At 39.3% G+C, this 22,458-nt stretch overlaps 1 long non-coding RNA gene across 1 annotated transcript; it reads right to left on the reverse strand.

The window, feature by feature from the left end:
- Positions 1–225: 225 nt before the first annotated feature.
- Positions 226–20,197, reverse strand: LOC132654508 (uncharacterized). The gene is made up of 4 exons (XR_009592143.1): positions 20,094–20,197; positions 4,768–4,885; positions 4,278–4,338; positions 226–297 (listed from the first exon to the last, which is right to left on the reverse strand). It is a non-coding gene; the product is annotated as an uncharacterized LOC132654508 (long non-coding RNA).
- Between the last annotated feature and the right edge of the window lie 2,261 nt (positions 20,198–22,458).

The following is a 22,458-nucleotide window of genomic DNA, read 5'->3' on the forward strand; positions in this document are numbered from 1 at the left end:
AGATAAATACATGATCTTACAAAGTAACTGATTACGAATGTTGGTACTATGTCTAGTTAGGATGTTAGGGATTAAGCTGTAACTGAAAGGGGAGGCTATTCAAATGATTCCCAGGGGAGTTCTAGTGTCTTATTTAGGACTTCCTAAAGGCAAGGAGTTAAAGAAATGAGATAAAATACAGGGTTGCACGTGCATATTGGGGATAACAGCCTTACATCAACTTACCTGTTTATCTCATATGCGTCATGCACACTGTAGCTCACAGGAGCAGTACTTATGTTTCATGAAAGACTTTACCTGGGGAGATACAGTATATGCATAAACGTCTACTCATGCCAGATAGGGAGCTCACAACAGAACTAAAGTGCAGGTATCATCAAAGCCCTACTTGGTGAACAAATGAGTTCTGAGTTTTTGGGGGTTTCTTACAGGATCAGAAATGACTCAATGACAGTAGGCAGCCCAGCTGGCCTTTGTTTCTTACAAACTGCTAATGTTGTCTTTGCAGCGTGTTCTGGGACTGACCCCTTACAGTCTTTACTTTTGGCTCTTAGTGGGGGGAGGATTCTGGAGAATCGGGTCAGTTTGGGGAACTTCCCTGTAGCTTGTCTGACTTGTTGACTTCCTGTCTTAATGAGCTTACATACAAGAAAGAATGTTTGTCTCAGGGGAAACTACTGTGGTGAGTAGCTCAGAGCAGGTATCCAAAATAATCTGGGGGGAAGGTTCAAAATTCTGGTTTCTTTTAAGATATCTCATTATTCTGCATTTCAGTGTCAATGGCAATCAGTCCAAATTGTTGTTTGTCACCAACACTTTCATGTGCATCGAAGTGTAAGCACAGAAGTCCTTGGTCATTCCTTGAGGACCATGTCATGGAATGTGGCCTAGAAGCTTTGTTTTCACCTTGATCCTTATAGTACTATAATGAGATTTTGAGAGATAGAAAGGAGAACAGATTCAATAGACACATGGATACTTGTGTATTTGTTGGGAGCCTATAGAGCTACCAATACTTCACAATTTTTAGGCAAGTACTGTACTGCTGAACTAATCATAAATCACCAACACTATTATTTATTTATTCATTCATGTTTGCTTGTTTCTTGGGAAGAACTCAATATGGTTACTCTTACTGGCTTATAGAAAATTTAATTGGAAAATTTTAATTCTGTTTTTCAATAAAAGTTCACTGTTACTCACTCATTACTTATATGTTTGAATAACTAAGAACTGCCTATCTTTAAGGAAGCTTTTCAGTTTCATGAGCTTCCATTTATTAATTGTTCATCTTAGTGTCTGAGCTGTTGGTGTTTTGTTCAGGAAATTGTCTCCTGTGCCAATGAGTTCAAGGTTATTCCCCACTTTCTCTTCTATTTGATTTAGTGTATCTGTTTTTTTTTTTTTTTTTTTTTTGTAGAGTGATTTTACAAATCTTTTTTTTTTAATTTTTCATCAATTACACTTTATTCATTCTGCATCCCCCCATAAGCCCCTCCCTCCTCCCTCTGCATGCATGCCACTCCCCAAGTCCACTGATAGGGGAGCTTCTCCTCTCCTTTCTGATCTTAGTCTATCAGTTCACATCAAAAGTGGCTGCATTGTCCTCTACTATGGCCTGGTAAGGCTGTTCCCCCCCAGGGGGAGGTGATCAAAGAGCAGGCCAATCAGATTATGTCAGAGGCAGTCCCTCTTCACATTACTATTTCACAATTACCCAATTGGACTCTGAACTGCCCTGGGCTACATCTGTGCAGGGGTTCTGGGTTATCTCCATGAATAGTCCTTGGTTGGAGTATGAGTCTCTGGGAAGTTCCCTGTGTTCAAATTTTCTGGTTCTGTTGCTCTCCTTGTGGAGACCTTTATTTTGAGGTCTTTGATCCCCCTGGACTTGAATTTTGTACAGCATTGTAAATATAGATCTAGTTGCGTTCTTCTAAATGCAAATAGATATTCAGTTAGATCACCATCATTTGTTGAAGATGCTTTCTTTTTTCCATTGTATGGTATTTGTCAAAAATCAGTGTCCATAGGTGTGTGGGTTTATTTCTGGGTCTTTGATTTGATTCCCTTGATCAACCTTTCTGTTTTAAAAGGACACTGTCAATAGAACAAAATAGCAGATTGGGAAAAGAACTTCAGCTACCTACATCTGACAAAAGGTTAATATTTAAAATATATGAAGAACTCAAGAAATTAAACACCAAAACCAAAAAATCCAATTAAAAATGGGGTGCAGAACTAAACAAAGTGTTCTCAACAGAGGAATCTCGAATGGCAGAGAAACATATACAGAAATTCTCAAAGTCATTAGTGATCAGAGAAATGCAAATGAACAGGGCTCTGAGATTCATTCTTACACCCTTCATAATGGCTAAGATCAAAAATTCAATGATAGCACATGCTGGCTAGGATGTAGAACAACGAAAACACTTCTCCATTGCTGGTGCTAGTGCAAATTTTTACTACCATTTTGGAAATCAAAATTGGTACTTTCTCAGAAAATCGGGACTAGTTCTACCTCAAGACCCAGCTACACCATTCCTGGGCATTTACCCATATATTCTTCACTATATCACAAGGACACTTAGCTATGTTCTTAGCAGCTTTATTCATACTAGGCAAAAACTGGAAATACCCCAGATGTCCTTCAAAGAAGAATGGATTAAAAAACTGTGGTACATTTACATGATGGATTATTGCAAGGAAATCATGAAATTTGCAGGCAAATGAATGGAACTAGAAAATATCCTCCTGAGCAAGGTAACCCAGACCCAGAAAGACACACATGGTATTTACTCACTTATAAGTAGATATTTGCCATTTAGTTCCAGAAAACCATACCACAATTCACAGGTCCAAAGAAGACAAGTAAGAAGGAGGACCCAAGGGAGGATGCTAAGAACTCATTCAGAAGGGGAAATAGAATAGACAGCAGAAGCAATTGAAGAGGGGAATCAAGGTAGAAAAGGGATTGAGGAAAGAAATGAGGGTGGAGATGAGACCTGGGAGAGTGGGATGGGAAAGACAGAGGGCTTGCGGAGAAAAAAGAAACCATGGGTAAAGGCATCTCACTGACAAGCTGGAGACGAAGGACAGGGTAGGCTTCTGAGAAGATATGGGGTGACTTTATTTAGCTGAGATTCCAAGTAGCAGGGGTCCTGAGGACTGAAGAGGCCACCCTTTAACTAAACAGGACTTTTAATGGAGGGAAAGGAACCCACCCAGAAAAATTTCTGGCAAAAATATGTGCAGGGATAAAGATAGAGCAGAGATTGAGGACAAATGCCTGCCCCAACCTGAGACCACCCCATGTGAGAAAGCCAGCCCCTGACACTATTAAGGATACTCTGCTCTGCTTGCTGACAGGAGCCTAGAATTGTTGTCCTCTGAGAGGCTCCAGCCAGGACCAGATCAAATCAGATGCTGAGACTCACAGCCAAACATTGAGCGGAGAGCAGGGAGTTGTGAACGAGTTGGGGGAAGAATAGAAGAACCCAGAGAGGACAGGAGCTCCACAAGAAGACTAACAGTGACAAGGAACCTGGGCCCAGCACAGCTCACAGAGACTGAAGCACCAATCAACGACCGTGCATGGACTCAACCTAGGCCCCCTCCACATAAATAGCCTATGGGTAGCTTGGTCTTCATGTGGGTCTCCTAGAAAACTGAGAGGGAGTTGTCTCTGACATGGACTCTGGTGCATGCTTTTTGATCACTTCCCTCTGGTGTGGCTGCCTCGCCAGTTCACATGGGAAGAAGATGCATTGAGTTTTGATGCGACTTGACCTGCTGGTGTGGGTTGTTGAAGGGTCTGAGGAGTATGGGAGGGAGATAGGGTGGAAAGAGATGGAGGATGGGACCAGGAGCGGAGGGAGGGGCCTATGATCGGGATGTAAAGTGAATCAACAAACAGATCAAAACAAACAAAAAAAAGAACTGCCTATCACAATGACCTCCCCCCTAGGAACCCCTCAACTCTGTTCCACATTATTCTTTGCCTTTTGGAATGTTTCCATTAAAAAATTCAGAGATTGTCTGTGGTGGGTTGGTTAGATCATCAGTCTCATGAACATGGGAACCATTCTAACTCTCAAAACCTCATGAGGACCAGATCCCCCATGGCTCTTGTGTATTTAGTACTTATTTGGTTTCCTTATCTTCTTCTGGCACTAACAATTACATCTTTCATTTTGCTTTACAGGTGTCATTCATATCTGATTCACAAATAGAGACTGTTTCATAAAAGGTGCAGAAATTACACACATATAACGTACTTTCCTGTCTTTGTATATTAATGATAATCCACAAGTTTCCTCTGTGATTATGTCATCATGCCTGTGGACATAAATATTTATGTTAATGTTGATTTTTAAAAGGTTGAGGGTTTGATTTTTTAGGTTATTTATTAATTTATTCATTTTACATCCCAATTGTAGCCTCTTCCCTCCTCTCCACCAGGCCCCACCCTCCTCCCTCTTCTCCTTATCCACAGTCCCCTACACCTAGGGCTTCCCATAGCACAGGCTGTCCTCAAATTGCTATGAAGCTGAAGATGAACCCCTTGAACCTCTGATCCCAGGAGCAAGCTTTGTAGGTGTGCGTCACCACACGGGGCTTACTATCTCATGTGCTTAAATGAAATATTATGGTTGGTATTTCATTTATTCACATATTTCACACATTCACATATTTTTAAGCCTAAAATTGCTATCTTGTACCCTTCAGAAAACATTAAGCAAATTGTGTGTGTGTGTGTGTACTCACAGACTGTAGCGTGCATTATGGGGAGGTGAAACAATTGTAGCTACAGAAAAACGTGTTGCTCAGCAATGAGCTCCGGGAGACACATCAGAGGTGGCCTTGTGAAAAGGTAGGATCTGATCTGGAAGGAAGAGTAAGCCACATGAAGAGAAAGCAAAAGAACATTTCAATTTTAAATCTAAACAGCTGCACACATAAATATTTAAACCTGTGTAGTCTGATCCCTGCAGTGACTACATAAGATGCAAATTGTGTTTGCATGTAGCGTTCTCTCTTTCGCTTTCACTAACCCAAATATCACTTGACATGTATCTAGGTCGAGGTCAGACTGAGTTTTGGTGTCAGATGAGATTTAATAAATTGCCATTTAAGTCAGAAGACACCCTTCAAACCTGGGATTTGCCTATTAACTATTTCTCTAGTCGGTAAATCACGTGAAAACTTTTCACTGGAAATGTTACCAAGGAGACAAGTCTGCATTCTCTTCTAAGAAATGTGTTTGTAGCAGGGGAAATTGTCCAACCTCTGGCTGAGCGGTGGTGGCACTGGGTGTGTGGGTAGAAGAGGAGCAGAGTAGAAGTGGGGGGAGAAACAATTGCTTCTTTGAGGACAGAGAGTGAGACTTACATTTGATGTGGAGATTTAGAAGGAAAAACATAACTGAGATCTGGTGCCAAGACAGAATCAATCCGTCCATCCATCCCAGGCAAAATTCACAAGAGAAGGGAGCGGGTTACTTGGAACGCTAAGCTAATGGGTTATTTTTCAATTTATTTCAGATCTTTCATTGTGGACCTATAGCAGTGGGTCATATTTTATTCATATTCAATTGACTCACCAAGTTAAATGTACTTCTTTGAGTAAAAATTTTAATACATGAGGTTTCATACTGTTAAATTCTTAAGGGCTAATGATAGTAATTTTGATCATTATTCCAATAACAGTTTTTTTTTTTTAATTTTGTCAAAGAAAACTGCGTGTTGTGTACAACAGGAATGCAACTGCTCCCGTTTAGGGACATAGATTTCTGGCTGTGTCTGCCTGGAGAGAGGTGGCAGCCGTGACAGGGCTGACCCCATGGCCACTGGTCTCACAGTCTCAGCCTGTTTCCTTGGCAACTGGGAGAAATTGAACTTTATAGTTTGTGAGGAAGTTTGCAAAGGAATTTCAATCTGGAAGCTACAAACAAGATTCTATCACAAGGGACCGTGACTCTCTATCTATCCACTGAGGAGTGGCGAGGTGCTGATGAACACTGCAGGTGTCAGGGGAGAAGTGGGGGACTCTGCTTCTTCGGAGGTAAAAGAGCAGATACAAGGACCAGAAATTCACTATGGACAGAATGGAACTAAAAAGAAAAAAAACAGTTCAAAGCAATGTTTTCCTTCCTTCTTTCTTTTTCTTTCTTTCTTTCTTTCTTTCTTTCTTTCTTTCTTTCTTTCTTTCTTTCTTTCTCTCTCTCTCTCTCTTTCTTTCTTTCTATATCACCCTCCCACATACAATGAAGAAGAACAATCAGTGGTGACAATTTTACTTTTATAGAACAAGGGCATGGGAGCTAGATGGCTGGTGTGCTTTATGAATCTACTGTAGGATGCTGAAGATCACACAGAAGGAAAATACAGATACTACTGAAACTGGAATATAAACAGAGAATACCCTGAGCTCTTTTAAATTCATGCTCTGTTATGAGCTACTCACAATTCTGTCCCAAACTTCCACCTAAGTGAAAAACAAAGCAACCATCGGTATCATCCAAAACGACAGAGCTAAGGCAATTCCTCTCTAACAGTTACCCAAAGGCCAGCGCTTTGCAGTCTGACTGTGAGTGTCATTTAAGTGCAGGTCAGGAGCAAAGCCAGCTGCATAACTGTATGACAACTCTAAGTTGTCACTGAGGGGAAAAAATCACGTGTGCTGTCATGAAGTAACATATATGATAAAACACAATCTTACATACATGTATCAAAATATGTTCTCTAAAATAAGCTTTCAGAACACCTACATTTCAAATTGCATCTAGAGACATTGCATATTCACTAATGAATTCAGACAGTTACTACAAATTAATTTCTCAATTAATAGAGATTTTGATTCATGCTTCTTTTTTAAAAATATAAACCAATGCCTGTTGATTTGATAGATCCGATGTACAAAAGATAGAATATAGTTGTGTTTGCCCATCTTCCTCCTGCTTTTCCCTGGACAAAGGCAGCTTTCTCAAAGCATCTTACCAAAATGTTCTATCCCTGGAAATGAATGTGTGTTCTTCTGAGTTGCCCTTATCCCTGCTTTTATATCTCTGATGCTCATGTGCCTAAAGTCAAAGAAGTAACATGGCCATTCATTAACCTTAACAGCGGTTTTTAATGTGACATATAATTAGTGGAAGTTTGAGAATAGACATGGGGTATTGCAATGTTTAACTGGGAGAAGTAAACTTGGAAATCGATTCCAGTGGGTCTTCCATGAACGTAAGAACAGATTATTGGAGCAGCCTAACGTGTCATAAGCTTTCCTTTGGTGACCATTCTTGTTCAGCACTTGATGTTCTTGTCTTCTGAATGTCCTCAGAGAGTCTCTTTTGTTTCCTTCAGAGAAAAAGAGGTACCTCATCAAGAATGTCTCACACAGTGACTACTGTGGATGCTTTGCGTGTCTAATGCATGGCGTGGATGCTGGTTTGATTCTAAAGGGGTCGTCTGGTCCTGTAGCCATATATTGCAACACCCAATTATGTCATAAGAATCAACATTATGTGGACATGCCAAAACTAAATTGCTTAGGGGAAGTGTTAGAGATTTCAGAAATTTCAGATTTCAGAGTTTGAAAATTTTCCATAAACACACACACGCACACATACAACTTCTATATATTACCTAAAGGTGGTTTTCAAAAGCATGTATTTCTCTAGAGATTATACATTTTTTTTTAAATCTGTGAATTTACTATAGCCTCTTCCCTGGGAGAAGCTATAGGATTTAATTCTGTGGCAGAACGTTGGTACTTAAAATTTTTTCATGTTTTGACGCATTTTAGATTTTTAATTTTTAGACTAGGGATTCTTAATTTGTAGTTTGAGGAAGCTATGGAAAGTTAAAGGAGGTAGTGACTCACAGAAATCCAGTGCTTTGAGTGGGCTCTAGGGATGTCATCCCATCCTCAATTCCTTGCAGGCATGATATTCTGATATTATTTCCTGTTTCACAATTCTTAGACCAAATGTTTTGCAAACACACCCTCCCAGATGTCCTCAAGGGAAAACTTTGTATCTCACATAGAAGATTATGAAAATCATTTTAAGAACAATTATCCCTTGAATTTTTGCAAAACAGACATTTTGGAAATTTTAATGCATTCAGGAAGATGGCTCTTTCCATCCTTGTGCAAAGTTGTCTTTTTTCTCTCCTGTCTCATTCTTAACTTCCAGATCTGCCTATGAGGTGTACTTTTTCATACAACACAGGCAAATTAATGGCTTAACAAAATTGCTGCTTTTCTTCCTTAGTTCTGAATTCAAATAGAGACAGCCCAATTATAGTACAAATATCTGAGAGAATATGGCCCCTGCTATCAGAAAGATTGCATAGTCTGTTTCAGGCTGAATTTCATGACCTGGGGAAAAATTTGGTGGTTACTTCTGAGTTTGCTGTGTCTCTGAAAGCACCTCAGGAATTTAAAAACAAAACAAAACAAAACAAAAAACAAACCTCTGGGCTATTTAACTACCCCAGTTTGGTGTTTAAAACCAAAATGTTATTCTAGACTTGGGAACCCTCTGGAATTTTCCATATAAAGTCACCTACAAAGATTTTGGTTGATCTGGACCACAAAATTATTTTTATTCTAGCCTTTTGTCCAAACTCTCATAACTGTTTGTAGATACGATTCTGTTGGATTCTGTGACTCATACCTTCGGCAATCTGATTGGCATGATTACGTTTTTTTGGCCACCAGCAACATCAGTTTCCCCCTGCCTCTGTGGTTCTGTCTCCAACAACCACTTTACTCTGTCATTAATGTAAAAGAGAAAACCGCACTTCTGACACTCTCCAGGTTTGTCATGTTGGGCTGTGCGTGTGCGTGTGCGTGTGTGCGTGTGTGCGTGTGTGCAAGCACCCACATGCGTGTCTACCGTTTCTCACCCAGGCACACCATGTTAATTATAGAGCTCCACTCGATCAAAAGCGTCTGCGCATAGTTTAACTGTGTTCCTAGGGTTCCTGGGTAGCAGCAGTGTGTCTAATAAATAATGGCCATAAAGCGGCAGAAATTTGTTGTTAAGTTGGTCTCTTGCTCTTTTGATACCTTTTAAAATGAGGTGTTTTGCCCTTTTCTCTTGCCATGCCTCTTAGCTCCCATGGCAGGACCCACACCCTGACTTCTCCTCAGCTACCGCTGTTTACATCTACTGGGGTTACTCACTGCTTTGCTTGCCCCTCTGGGAATTTTTAGTGCTTTGGACTGCTCGGTATGGGTCCTTCTTTTCAATTTTTCTGAAAATTTTAACCTGGTTATTAATTTTGTCTCCAGGTGGTTGTTATTTGACTTATACAGTGCAGTTTATTGGGCAGCAGCTGTGGGATTTAATTCTTTAAAGTTTTTTTCAAAGGTGCTCGTTGCTACCCTTAGCTCTCTGGGTTTGTCATCAAAGGACAGGCTAAATACAGGCCCTGGCTATTTGAATTCTACCCTAATAAAAACTGCTACAGTTATTCCATAAGAAGATTAACGTTCACGTATTTTTATTACTATAAGCTTTTATTTGCAGGAAAGAAAACTATAATTATTTTATATGAAATAGATAAAATTTAAATGGAGCTTAAAGGTATTTGAGAGAATGTGGACTCCGCCGAGTATCGGAAATGTCTACTTGCATTTTCTTTCTTTAAATGCTTTAAGAACTACAAAAATGCATGCTGTTTTACTCACACTTGGTGAGTAGCCAATATCACGTGAAAGCATTCCCTTGATCCTATTCATGTCACTGACTTATTATATTAATCCTTTAAGTGTATATAGACTAAGTCTAAAATCAAGGGATTAAAGGATTAGCTACAATAGTTTTGTATATAAATATAAGCTATAAATAAAAACCGTAATATTCAAGTAGTTATAGTAAGAACTAAATCTGTTCAATATCCAAGAAGACAGATTGAACAGAAAACGATATAGTTCCCAGAATGATGCATGAAATTTTTCCTTAATATTTTTCTGGGAATGAGAAAGAAAGACACACCACCACCTTTCCGTAGGACGTTATTCATGGAGTATTTGCGCACAGAGAAAGAAAGCGAGAATTAAAAGTTGAGACGGGCGACCATGTCTGTGAGACGATCTGCTGTGCTCGTAAGAATGGCATACATGTTGATGCAGCGAGTGGTGAGCGTTGAAGAGCTAGACAAAGGGTTCAGGATGTGAGACTCCTATGGGAGTTCTAAGGTGCAACAGGTGTTTAAGTACATCAGGTGTAGACAAAACATCTTCATGAGTCGACTTTCACAATAACAAATTTGACACAATCAGACGATAATCTAAAGATAAACAATGTTAATTTCAAAAAATTTTTGTAACCACATACATTAAAAGTAGGTAATTCTCAGAATAATTCGTTGCTTACTTAATCAGTCTCGGCTTGTTTAAATATTAGGCTAATACGTGGCAAATTAAAATAGGATGCATTCTCTCTCTCATTATTAACATGAGACTGTGCTTGTATTATTCCTGTGTGATAAAAACAGGCTGCAAAACGTCTGAGGCAGGACAGTCCAATCAATACTGTGATAATCTCTCTCTCCCCAGCACAGTTAGAACAACAATAGTCAGAGTGAAAGTAATTATTTTTTCTTTATGTTCTTTTGGTGTGTGCTTTGTAAGATAATATTTACAGAGACAATATGTTGATTTTGTTACCTGGAAGCAGGTGGAAAAAAAGAGGGAAAAAAGAATGACTCAATGCATTCAGTAAAATAAAACGGAATTGAGTGTAGAATTGTGTATCCTTTGGAGCATTTGAAATTTTCAAAAAGCACTGAATTATGAGAAAAAGTCATTTCCGCATTTGCTATTTTGCCCTCTATAGAAGAACCAGGACTATTTACAAGAAGTTTATATGACTATAGGCTAGACTCTTTTACAAAAAAAAAAAAAGTACATTTCACAGATGACCAAAACTCGCAATAATCACAAAATCTATACATCTGACAAAGACTTTTAGACCACCACCTTCTTCATTTTATTTACAAGTGTGCTGACCACTCAAAAATCTATTTGACTTATCAACAATAATGGACACAAGGAATAAAAAACAAAATATTTGGGGCTTGCTTATTGTTTGAATTTCCTATCTGGACTTCCTGACGTAGCTCAACAATTAAACTTATAAGAACAGGCACTATACTTGATCATAGTCAGAAGTCTAAGACGACATATATCTTAATTGCTGAAGCTTATGAGATACACAAGTTAATAAGAGATAAAAATTATGTTTATCATATCTTATAGGTCTATATAAGTGAGTATATCCCATGTTTGTCTTTCTCCTTCTGGGATATTTCACTCAGAATGATCTTTTCTAGATCCCACCATTTGCCTGCAAATTTCATGATTTCCTCCTTTTTGATTGCTGAGTAGTGTTCCATTGTATAAAAATACCACAATTTCTGTACCCATTCCACCGTTGATGGACATCTGGGTTGTTTCCAGGTTCTGGCTATTACAAATAGAGCTGCTATAAACATGGTTGAGCAAGTGTCCTTTTTGTGTACTTGAACAAACTTTGGGTATATACCTAGCAGTGGTATAGCTGGGTCTGGAGGAAGCACTATTCCTATTTGTCTTAGAAAGCGCCAGATAGCTTTCCAGAGTGGTTGTACCAGTTTACATTCCCACCAGCAGTGGAGCAGGGTTCCCCTTTCTCCACAACCTCTCCAGCATGTGTTATCGCTTGAGTTTTTCATCTTGGCCATTCTGATGGGTGTAAGGTGATATCTCAGGGTTGTTTTGATTTGCATTTCCCTGATGGCTAATGAGGATGAGCATTTCTTTAAGTGTTTTTCTGCCATTCGATATTCCTCTGTCGAGAATTCTCTGTTTAGCTCTGTTCCCCATTTTTTAATTGGATTACTTGGTTTGCTGCTTTTCAGCTTCTTTAGTTCTTTGTATATACTGGATATTATTCCTCTGTCAGATAAAGGGTTAGTGAAGATTCTTTCCCAATCTGTAGGCAGTCGTTTTGTTTTGATGACGGTATCCTTTGCTTTACAGAAACTTTTCAGTTTCATGACGTCCCATTTATTGATTGTTGCTCTTAGAGCCAATCCTCGTTTAGAAAGACAGATGGGATGTGCATTGAACGTATGACAGGAGTCTACTGAGTGCATCTGAAAGACTCTAACTAGCAGTGTTTTCAAAGCAAAGACTCATGACCAAACCTTTGGCAGAGTACAGGGAATCATAAGAAAGAAGGGGAGTTAGTCTGATGGGGAAAGGATAGGAGCTCCACAAGGACCAAATATATCTGGGCACAGGGTCTTTTCTGAGACTGACATTCAACCAAAGACCATGTATGGATATAACCTAGAACCTCCACTCAGATGTAGCCTGTGGTAGCTCAGTAACCAATTGGTTTCCCAAAGTGAGGGGAACAGGGACTATTTCTAACAGGAACTCAATGACTGGCTCTTTGGTTTCCCCACCCCCGAAGGGAGGAGCAGTCCTGTTAGGCCACAGAGGAGGGCTTTGCAGCCAGTCCTGAAGATACCTGATAAAACAGGATCAGATGAATGGGGAGGAGGTCCCCCCTATCAGTGGACTTGGAAAGGGGCACGGTGGAGATGAGGGAGGGAGGGAGGGACTGGGAGGGAATGAGGGATTGGGACACGGCTGGGATACAGAGTTAATAAAATGTAACTGATAAAAATAAAATAAAATAAAAAAAAAGAAAAAAAATCTAAATTTTTAAAAAGCAGAGAGAAAAATAAATGTTAATATGTAATTTCAGTTTTCTTTAAATTTGATCCAAATGACTTAATTAAACTTTTAAAAAAAGAAAAAAAAATAAGAGATAAAAACAAATGAATTTCTTATTTTATAAAATTGCATTTTAAAAGTGTGAAAGAATAAGAAAAATATGGCTTATCAAGCAGTGGAAAATGTATGTAACGTTTACAACATCAGAATAGCTGAGCTAATTATCACAACTAGCAAAATCATGATGAAATCTGTTTGGTTTATAATGTTCTTAATAATTGGTAATAGCAGTAAGTGTTCTGTGTATGTGTTTGTATTTCAGTACTTATATACACATATATACACATGGCCTGTATGTAACTAAAGAACATATGCTTTTGAGTCAAAACTCCAAACTGATACATTCTCAGTGTAAGGCATAAATATCTGTATAACTCACAGCTTGTACTCAGTTGTAAAACTTTAAAGAAGAGGCTGTCCAGCGTGGTGCTTGTGAATTTAATGATAAGTGACAAAGTATGCAGGACATGCAGGACATTGCACCCTTTAATGCTATCTGCCTGTGATATGTGCATGAGGGCTTTGGGTAAACAGAACTGGAGTTATTTTCCTGCTCAATGCCTCTGATCTTAGTCCTTTCCAATCCTCCACTCATAAGGAGGATATGTGTCAAGCAATAACTTGTTTCTAAATGACGTAAGGCAAAACAAATATTAAGTGGTTACAATATAAACAGTGCTCTCTTCTAAGAGGGTGGCACTCTGCTTCCACTTTGTATTACAGCTAAGGATTAAGACTCATGGAAGCCTCTGCTTTTAAATGCTGCAGGGTACAATCTTTCAGAGGCCTTCTGCAGCAGGCTCCTGTCCTGTTCCCAGTTTTCTTCCTCTTCTGATGTGCATCCCATTTGCCTTTTTGAAATGAGGATTGATCATCTTACCCAGGGTCCTCCTTCTTGCTTAGCTTCTTTAGGTGTAGAGATTTTAGTACATTTATCCTATATTATATGTCTAATATCCACTTATAAGTGAGTATAAACCATGTGTGTCATTCTGCTTCTGGGATACTTCGGATGATTTTTTCCTAGTTTCCACCATTTACCTGCAAATTTCATGATTTCCTTGTTTTTAATTGCTGAGTAATATTGCATTGCATGTGGACATCTGGGTTGTTTCCAGATTCTGGTTATTACAAATAAAGATGCTACGAACATGGTTAAGCAAATGTCCTTGTTTCATACTTGAGAATCTTCTGGATATATGCCTAGGAGTGGTATATCTGCATCTTGGGTAAGCACTATTCCTAATTGTCTGAGAAAGCATCAGATTGCTTTCCGAAGTGGTTGGATAAATTTACATTCCCACCAGCAAAGGAGGAGGGTTCCCCTTTCTCCACAACCTCTCCAGCATGTGTTGTCACTTGAGGTTTTGATCTTAAGCTGAGACTCATGGCCAAACTTTGGGCAGAGAGCAAGGAATCTTAAGAAAGAAGGGAGAGCTAGAAAGATTTGGAGGGGACAGGAGCTCCACAAGGAGAAAGAGAAAAAAATCTGGGCACAGGGGACCTTTCTGAGACTGATACTCCAACCAATGCCCATTCATGGGGATAACCTAGAACCCCTGCACAAATGTAAGCCATGGCAACTCAGTATCCAAGTAGGTTCCCTAGTAATGGGAACAGGGACTGTCTCTGACATGAACTCAGCGGCCTGCTCTTTGATCAACTCCCCCAAGTCACAGTAGAAGAGAATGCAGCCAGTCAGCCAGTCTTGATGAGCACTGATAGACTAGGATTAGAGGGAAAAGGAGGAGGACTTGGGATAGGGCATGAGAGGAGATGAGGGAGGGAGGATGAGATTGGGAGAGGACTAGGAAGGGGGCTACAGCTGAGGTAGAAAGTTAATAAGCTGTAATTAATAAAACAATAGATAAATTTTTAAAACTCATGGAAGTCTCACCTCCTAAGCTACTCTGCCCTTGGTTCCAGCCCCTCTTTGTACACATTGCCTTTCATAGGATAAATTTGTTTTACCTGCTCATTTCCTAACTGTGCTGAAGTCATGGAATCTTATTATCTTTCCAAATTACATCTCTGTGATCATTGTGTGTGATCTCTGCTTTGGAAGATGTAGAAATCTATCTCCTCTTGCTCTTCTGAAAAAATATTATTCAAAGAGGCCGTAATAAAATGAAGGACCAGAAATGGGGATATCTTGCTTTGTTTGGGGGAAGATAATGCATAAACTTTATTATAGCTTGCCTGTCTTTTGGTGACATCATTGATCAAGTTAAGCTCATCAGCTGTTTTTTAAAGAAATATGTTATATTTATTTAGCATTACTTTTGTAAAGTGGGAACACACCCATATCATGTACACATGCGGAGGACAACTTGTTAGAGTCAGTTTCTCTCCTCTGTCCTGTGACACTGGGGATTAAACTTAGATTGCCAGCCTTGGCTTCAAGACACTTTGCCAGTTGAATCATCTTGCTAGCCCCCAATACGTTTTATGACCAAACGTCATTATACCATACAATTTACCAGAAAGTCCAGGGTAACCTCATGTTCATTAGATGCTATCTTGTAGAAGTTAGGGCTTCAGTGGTTAACTTACCTCACAGCATAAGATCCCATTGTCTAGGGGTATCAGTAAAATCTGCCTGCACTTCGGACTGCCAGCACTACCCCACAGAGCAATGATCCTTAGAACCTACTCCCAGAGGCCCAGGATGAACTGATTCCTGTATTAATCAGAATAAATGTCTTAGAGATTCAACTTTAATAAAACTGCAAATTTGCTATTCAAGTACTCATCAAAACGTTTTCAAGTTTCAAATGTTCTGCAGAATTGATGGGAGGATCAACTTCAATTCCCAAAAATTGAAATTTTCTTGAGGAGGCAATTGTATTAAACCCACCAAATCTTATCTTTTCTGACAATTGGGGCCTTTGGAATATTCAATGAGTCTGATAATTTAGAGTGTTTTAAGTCATTAAGATGTTTCTTTCTTTGTCAAGATTATAGAGAAATTAAACTAAGAGGCTACCTGAGTATATAGTCTACATTTATTCTCTTGAATACAACTATTTATGAATGGTAGTTAACCTGTACACGAAGTCAGAAAAAAACTGTAGTAAATATGTTGCAATTGTCATTACATTAAAAATAATCCATAGATTCAGGTTAAATCAAGACTGCATTTTAAAGTTTATTTTAGGAACATAGTTAGTTAATAGGAAAGCTGTGCTTTGAGATATGAGTTTATTAAAATATACAGTTTTCTATATAAAAGCCTGTTTATGCAAATATATGTACATACTCTTAGCAGTTTTATAATGTTGGATGAGATACTTAAGACACTTATTTTACTTAACATTTCTCTATTAGAAAAAAATGATGATCTAAATTCTACTTCCCAGATATATTTGGAAATACGTGATTACAAAATTGCCTGCACACGGTTGCCACACAGCTAATGTTCATCACCTAGCACACAACTAATGTTCGTTACTATTATTGTATTTTAACACAGCCGCAGCGAAACGTTTTTAAAAATAATGCTTTATGGTATAAAACTCATCTGCTTTTAGCTTACAACTGTAGTTAAACATACATAGTTGGAAGTAAATGATACCAATAAACTTTTAAGATAGCTGGGTGGAATGATTTTGAGTATTTTTAACAATGGAGAAATGACTTCTGATTACAGAAGAAGGCATCTTTAACATGACTTACACACTGCACAAGGCTTCTCGATATGGAAATGGTACAGGCAATAGCATTAACACATATAGTTAGTGTTTTAATATGTCAATTAAGGTACAATTTCGCAACTTTTAGTTTTGTTCTTTTTTGAGAATTTCGTGTAGGCACATACTGCATTCTGATACTCTCACTCCAAACTCCTCCCATCTCTCTCCATCCTGTTAACTCTACTGGTCCCCACAAGTCCCTATCACATTCATGACTTCGTTGTTTCGTGACCCACTGAGTTCAATCAGGGCACCCATGAGATCACAGGTATTTAGCCACCTGTTGGTGCCTGGCGAGTAATTGAAGATACTCTCTGCCCCTCTTGGATCCAGATGTAGCAAATAGTTCAGGAGGTAGGGGTGGAGCCTCAAGAGCACCTCCCTCATCTAAAGGTAAGCAATAGTGCAACACGGAGCAGGGCTACTATGGAATGTCAACTCGCAACTGTGTGGACAAACAAAACATTGCAAAATTGGTCAAATTATTAAGATGACTAAAAAGCTGAGAAACAAGCAAGTTGTTAGCTGGCTGTTTTCATGAAGACACAGTGCCATGTCCGTCTCACTGAGGTTAGGGCAAAGGCAGCTTGTTTGGAAATGATAAGCTTCTCAAGTGACAGAAAGGAGAGAGGACATTTACTCACTGACATACCTATTGTGGAATCTACTTTACAGTTTTGCTGCTTGTGTTATTAGCATAATCTTACATAGAAGGCTGTGCATGTGTATTGTAACAGAAAAGAAACTTTGTTTTCATATGAAACTTTATATTTAAAAACTGTGTATACAGCGTCCTTGCATTAGACTGACTAACAACTATAAGGATCCTGGTTCCGTGGGATGGAGCTTGAGCCAGGTTTTCCTGCTTGTGTGAGGCGCCAAGTAGGCAGAGAAATGCTAAAGTTTAAGACAAAAATAAATAAATCAACAAACTTCTTTTCTGTATTTTGCCTTGAATAGGTCTTACAGGCTTGCAAAAAACCTCTGGATGGCCCAAGTTAAACCCCTGAGGCTCATTTCTCAATTCAAGCAGAATCCTAGACATTGTGATGGTAGAATGAATTCAGTCATTGAGACCCAAAATAAACTGCATTCTTCAGTGTGCAGACAAAGGAGAAAACAATGTCTCAAACGGAGGTATTGTATCCTGAGGCTGCAGGCTGGACCTAAGAGTGAAATAAAGTCTTCTGAAATTTTGTGTATTAGTTGGACTTAGCCTTCCCATCTAAGGAGAAAGCCAGGATCACTAAGCGAGAAGTAAGAGAGTCATCTAAAATAGAGCACCAAGAACCAGTCAAGCTCATTTTGCAAGCATACTCACTTCTAATTCAACATATTGTTCTCCAATTAAAGGCACTGTTTATTTGGTTTCTATTTATTTAGAGAATTCCAGAACTTTCAGGGTTAAAGTTTTATAAAAATTTTCAACTTCTGTATCTTTAAATTCCCATGATTAAAAAAACATGTACAAAACATAAGCAATGTGGTAATTTGTGTTAAATTAAAAATAAAATAAATGAGGGTGCTGAACAGAGTTCAGGTTCTCTGTGTTGGGGGGGGCCTCTGGGGATGGAGATGCAGCCTCAGCATAACAAAGGAAATGAGCATTTGCTGTGAAGGAGATGACCCCAAATATCTCAAGCCTCTTTGTATTTATTTCATTTCAGAGTCACAAAGCATAGAATTTTACTTTTATTTTCTCAACTATGTTTCAAGAAACTAGATTCTCTAAAACGTTTTTTATTTTTAAATTTTTGTTAATTACACTTTATTTACTTTGTATCCCCTCTGTAGTTCCCTCCCTCCTCCCCTCCCAATTCTGCCCTTCCTCCTCCTTATCCATGGATGCCCCTCCCCAAGTCCGCTGGTAGGGGAGGACTTCTTTTCCTTCCTTCCCATCCTAGTCTGTTAGGTCTCATCAGGAGTGGCTGCATTGTCTTCCTCTGTGGCCTGGTAAGGCTGCTCCCCCCTCAGGGGGAGGTGATCAAAGAGTAGGCCAATCAGTTCATGTCAGAAGCAGTCCCTGTTCCCATTACTATGGAACCCACTAGGAGACTGAGCTGTCATGGGCTACATCTGTGCAGGGGTTCTGGGTTATCTCCATGCATGCTACTTAGTTGGAATATCAGTCTAGGGAAGACCCATGTGCTCAGATTATTGGATCTGTTGGTCTCCTTGTGGATCTTCTGTCTCCTCCAGGTCTTACTAACTCCCACTTCTTTCATAAGTTTCCTTGCACTCTGCCCAACAGTTGGCCATAAGTCTCAGCATCTGCTTTGATAGTCTGCAGGGCAGAGCCTTTCAGAGGCCCTCTGTGGCAGGCTCTTAACTTGTTCCCTGTTTTCTCCTTCTTCTGATGTCCATCCTCTTTGCCTTTCTGGACAGAGATTGAGCATTTTAGCCAGAATTCTCCCTCTTGATTAGTTTCTTTAGGTGTACAGATTTTAGTAAGTTTATCCTATATTATATGTCCATATGAGTGAGTATAGTATTCCATTGTGTAGATGTACCATACTTTCCATTTCCATTCCTCAGTTGAGGGGCACCTTGGTTGTTTCCTGCTTCTGGCTATTACAAATAAAGCTGCTACAAACATGGTTGAGCAAATATCCTTATTGTGTACTTGAGCCTTTTTTGGATATATGCCTAGAAGTGGTATGGCTGGATCTTGAGGAAGAGGTATTCCTAACTGTCTGAGAACTAAACAGAATTTTCAATAGAGGAATATTGAATGGCAGAGAAACACTTAAGAAATGCTCAGCATCCTTAGTCATCAGGGAAATGCAAATCAAAACAACCCTGAGATTTCACCTTACACCTATCAGAATGGCTAAGATCAAAAACTCAAGTGAAAGCACATGCTGGAGAGGTTGTGGAGAAAGGGGAACCCTCCTCCACTGCTCTGCTGGTAGAAATGTAAACTTGTACAACCACTCTGGAAAATTTTTTTTTTTTTTTATAAATTTCTTTCTCATGTGCTTTATTTCCCTAGGGAGATATTTAACCTTATGCCCCCATAGATAAGCACATCTCTGTGGTCACTGTGGTTAGTACACTGTCTTTTAAATACCTAACTGGAAGCCTGTACAATGAGCTTTGCAAGTTTTTATCTGAATCTACACTGACAGTATCTATATTTCTGTCCTTCACAACCACAGCCAAGACAAGAAGATTTAATCTGTTGGCATGAGAGCTGGTTAACTCTTGGTCAACCTTTTCTGTTTTCTGACTGCCTGATGTTCTGGTACCTACACAGAGGACTTCCTTGTTCCTGAAGGAATGTCCTTTTGTTTATGTGTATTCATTAACTTCTCTGATCCATTCTTGCAAGGGCTGTTTTCTGAGTCAGAGGATATAATGTGCTTTTTTGAGAATAATTTTGTGCTTCAAGAGACAGTATGCTCTCTATTAAGCCTTTCTTAAAACTTTCCTGAGTTTTGAGTTGCTTCAGGAATCATCGTATTAATCTCATCATGCATTTCTAATAAATGCATCTCAGAATCATGAAAAGAATTTTATTATATCATCACCGCACCTGTTAAGGACAAAGGGAAAGAAAAACCTACTGTGGGCATACATAATGTTATGCTAGAGGAAAAGACTCACCTAAAGAAGAGCCCCAGGAGCCATGGCTGCAGATTCTGTTACACACTGGTCCTTGCCAGGAGCTTCTCCTTGGAGCTTCTCACAAAGAGAGCCATTCACAAAGCCTTCAGATGCAGTTCCCTGGAATGGAGACATGGTTTCCAGGAGGCTGGAGGAAGGCGTTTTCCCTTTTACCTAGAATGTTCATTTTCTAGGATCCTATGAACAAGTCTAGGACAGGAGCAGTATGCTGAGGAGCTAAATATGAGTAAATTAAGGTGTTTTCAAGTTATGTTCAGAAAAGATACGAGGAAGAAGAGGGGAAAAGGAGAGGAGGAGGAGAAAGAAGAGGAAGAAGGAAGATATTAGTTATGTTTGAGGAAATACAATTGATTTGTCAATGAAGTAAACAGCACATTCGTTAGAATATGACTGTGAATCAGGAGAAGTGGACACAATACTGTGCCATCATTTCACAAGTTTATAAGACACAGAAAGGAGCTTCTCTGGACGTGTGAAAGAGTGAATTGACACCACTAGGGTGTGGTTTTAAGTGAGGTCATTCTTGCTCACCTGGGAGAAGCTAAGGATGATTTCGACCCAGAGTTGACATATGGGCCTCTAACCTGAGCAGATGGGTGGGTGCTGATCCTGTTTAGGGACAGAAAACTGTAGACAATATGTTGAGCAGAGGATAAAGGTCAGTTTAACATATTGAATTTTTAAGTGTCTTGAGTGTTACCTTTGCATACATGGAGGTGTTCGAAAGGAAGACTGAAACTAATTTTATATTCAGAAAAGAGACTGGAATTAATGAGAAACTCTGTGAATCATCAGCAAATACACAACACGGTGCTTATAACCAGAGTCAAACACATCTGAAATGGTCAGGCAAGCTTTGCATTCACAGCCTTCTTCATAATTACCTGAAGAGAAAATATATAGCTGTTTCACATTTCCAAGAAATGATTAAGAAAAAAACCCTGCTAATATGAATTTATCTAGAATGGCTGCCATGCATAAGCATGATACTAGAAAATATGGCTCAAAGTTCGTATGGGAATAGTGAGGCAGACGGGGAATATGACTGAAGACACAACAGTGCTCTCCGGAACATGACATCAGAGGAGTGCTCAAAGAAGGCACATTCTGTTGCTGTAGACAATGAACACTACGTGCAGCTTTGAGGGGAGATGTGGAGCCATCAGTACCCTTGCTATCCAGGTTTTCCACAAGGCTTATGCTTACTGTGACATTGAATCTATAAGATAAAAGAGAGTGAAAGAATAAATGAGATGTATGCACTAGCATTATCCATGCTTTCTTGGGTGAGGGTGGGAAGAGAGACTGCCCTATGAAAGACTCTATGACATGAAGTGTCTTAGAGCCAGGGACTGTGAGGCCAGAGCTGATAACTGGTGGCCTGAGTAGCTACGTCAAGACTCCCAAGTAGCTAAAAACTAAGTCATAATTGTGTCGAAGAACCGGAAATCCATATGGGAAAATTAGAACTTTGACCCCCTACTTTCCACCATGCTGCAAAACTAATTTGGAGTAGGTCAGATGGAAACGTTCAAACTTCTGAAGAAAAAACATAAAACATTCCAGCATGTTAAAATTTCTTCAAGAAGTACTTCACTTGAAAGAAAATAAATGTAGGGAAAAATGTTAAATTAGATCTCATTAGAATTAAAACTTCTGCTACTTGAAAGCTATCATGAAGACAACATAATGGTATGCCCTAATTGGGAGAAAATATTTGCATACATATATTTGACAAGGTTTTATTTTTGTTTTCAGCATATGCAAGTGACTTTAAATAAAAAAAAAAAAAAGACAAAAAAAAAAAAAAAAACCCACCAGTAAAAGTGGAGAAAGTTGGACTAGAGAGGTCATAGGAGAAAATACTTAGATGCTCAGGCTGAATTTCGTTCTTCAGGTCACTACTGAATATATAAATGCAAATAGCATGCACAGAGAAAGTATTTCACACTGACTATATACTGACATCCAAGAAGAAAGCAGAGTGAGATGCATAGGAAGCTCAGCCTCCATGTGGGTGGCCTAGTAAGGGAAGCAGGGGTTATTTCTGACACTGACTTGCCTGCCTACTCTTTGATCACTTCCCCCTGGTGGAGCAGTCTTGCCATGCCACAGAGGAAGAGGATGGAGGCAGTCTGGATGAAACTTGATAGGGTAGGGTCAGGTGGTAGGGGAAGAGGACTCCCCCTCTCTGAGGACTAGGGGAGGAGGATGGGGGAAATGGGAGGGAAGGTGGGACCTGGAGGAGATGAGGGAAGGGGCTACCTAAAAAGCGATACAAAGTAAATAAATTCTTAAAAAAAAAATAGCTAAAAAAAATTGATAAGAGAAGCCAGAAGGGAAC

The sequence above is a fragment of the Meriones unguiculatus genome, chromosome 6 (assembly GCF_030254825.1).
Source record: "Meriones unguiculatus strain TT.TT164.6M chromosome 6, Bangor_MerUng_6.1, whole genome shotgun sequence".
Taxonomy (NCBI): Eukaryota; Metazoa; Chordata; class Mammalia; order Rodentia; family Muridae; genus Meriones; species Meriones unguiculatus.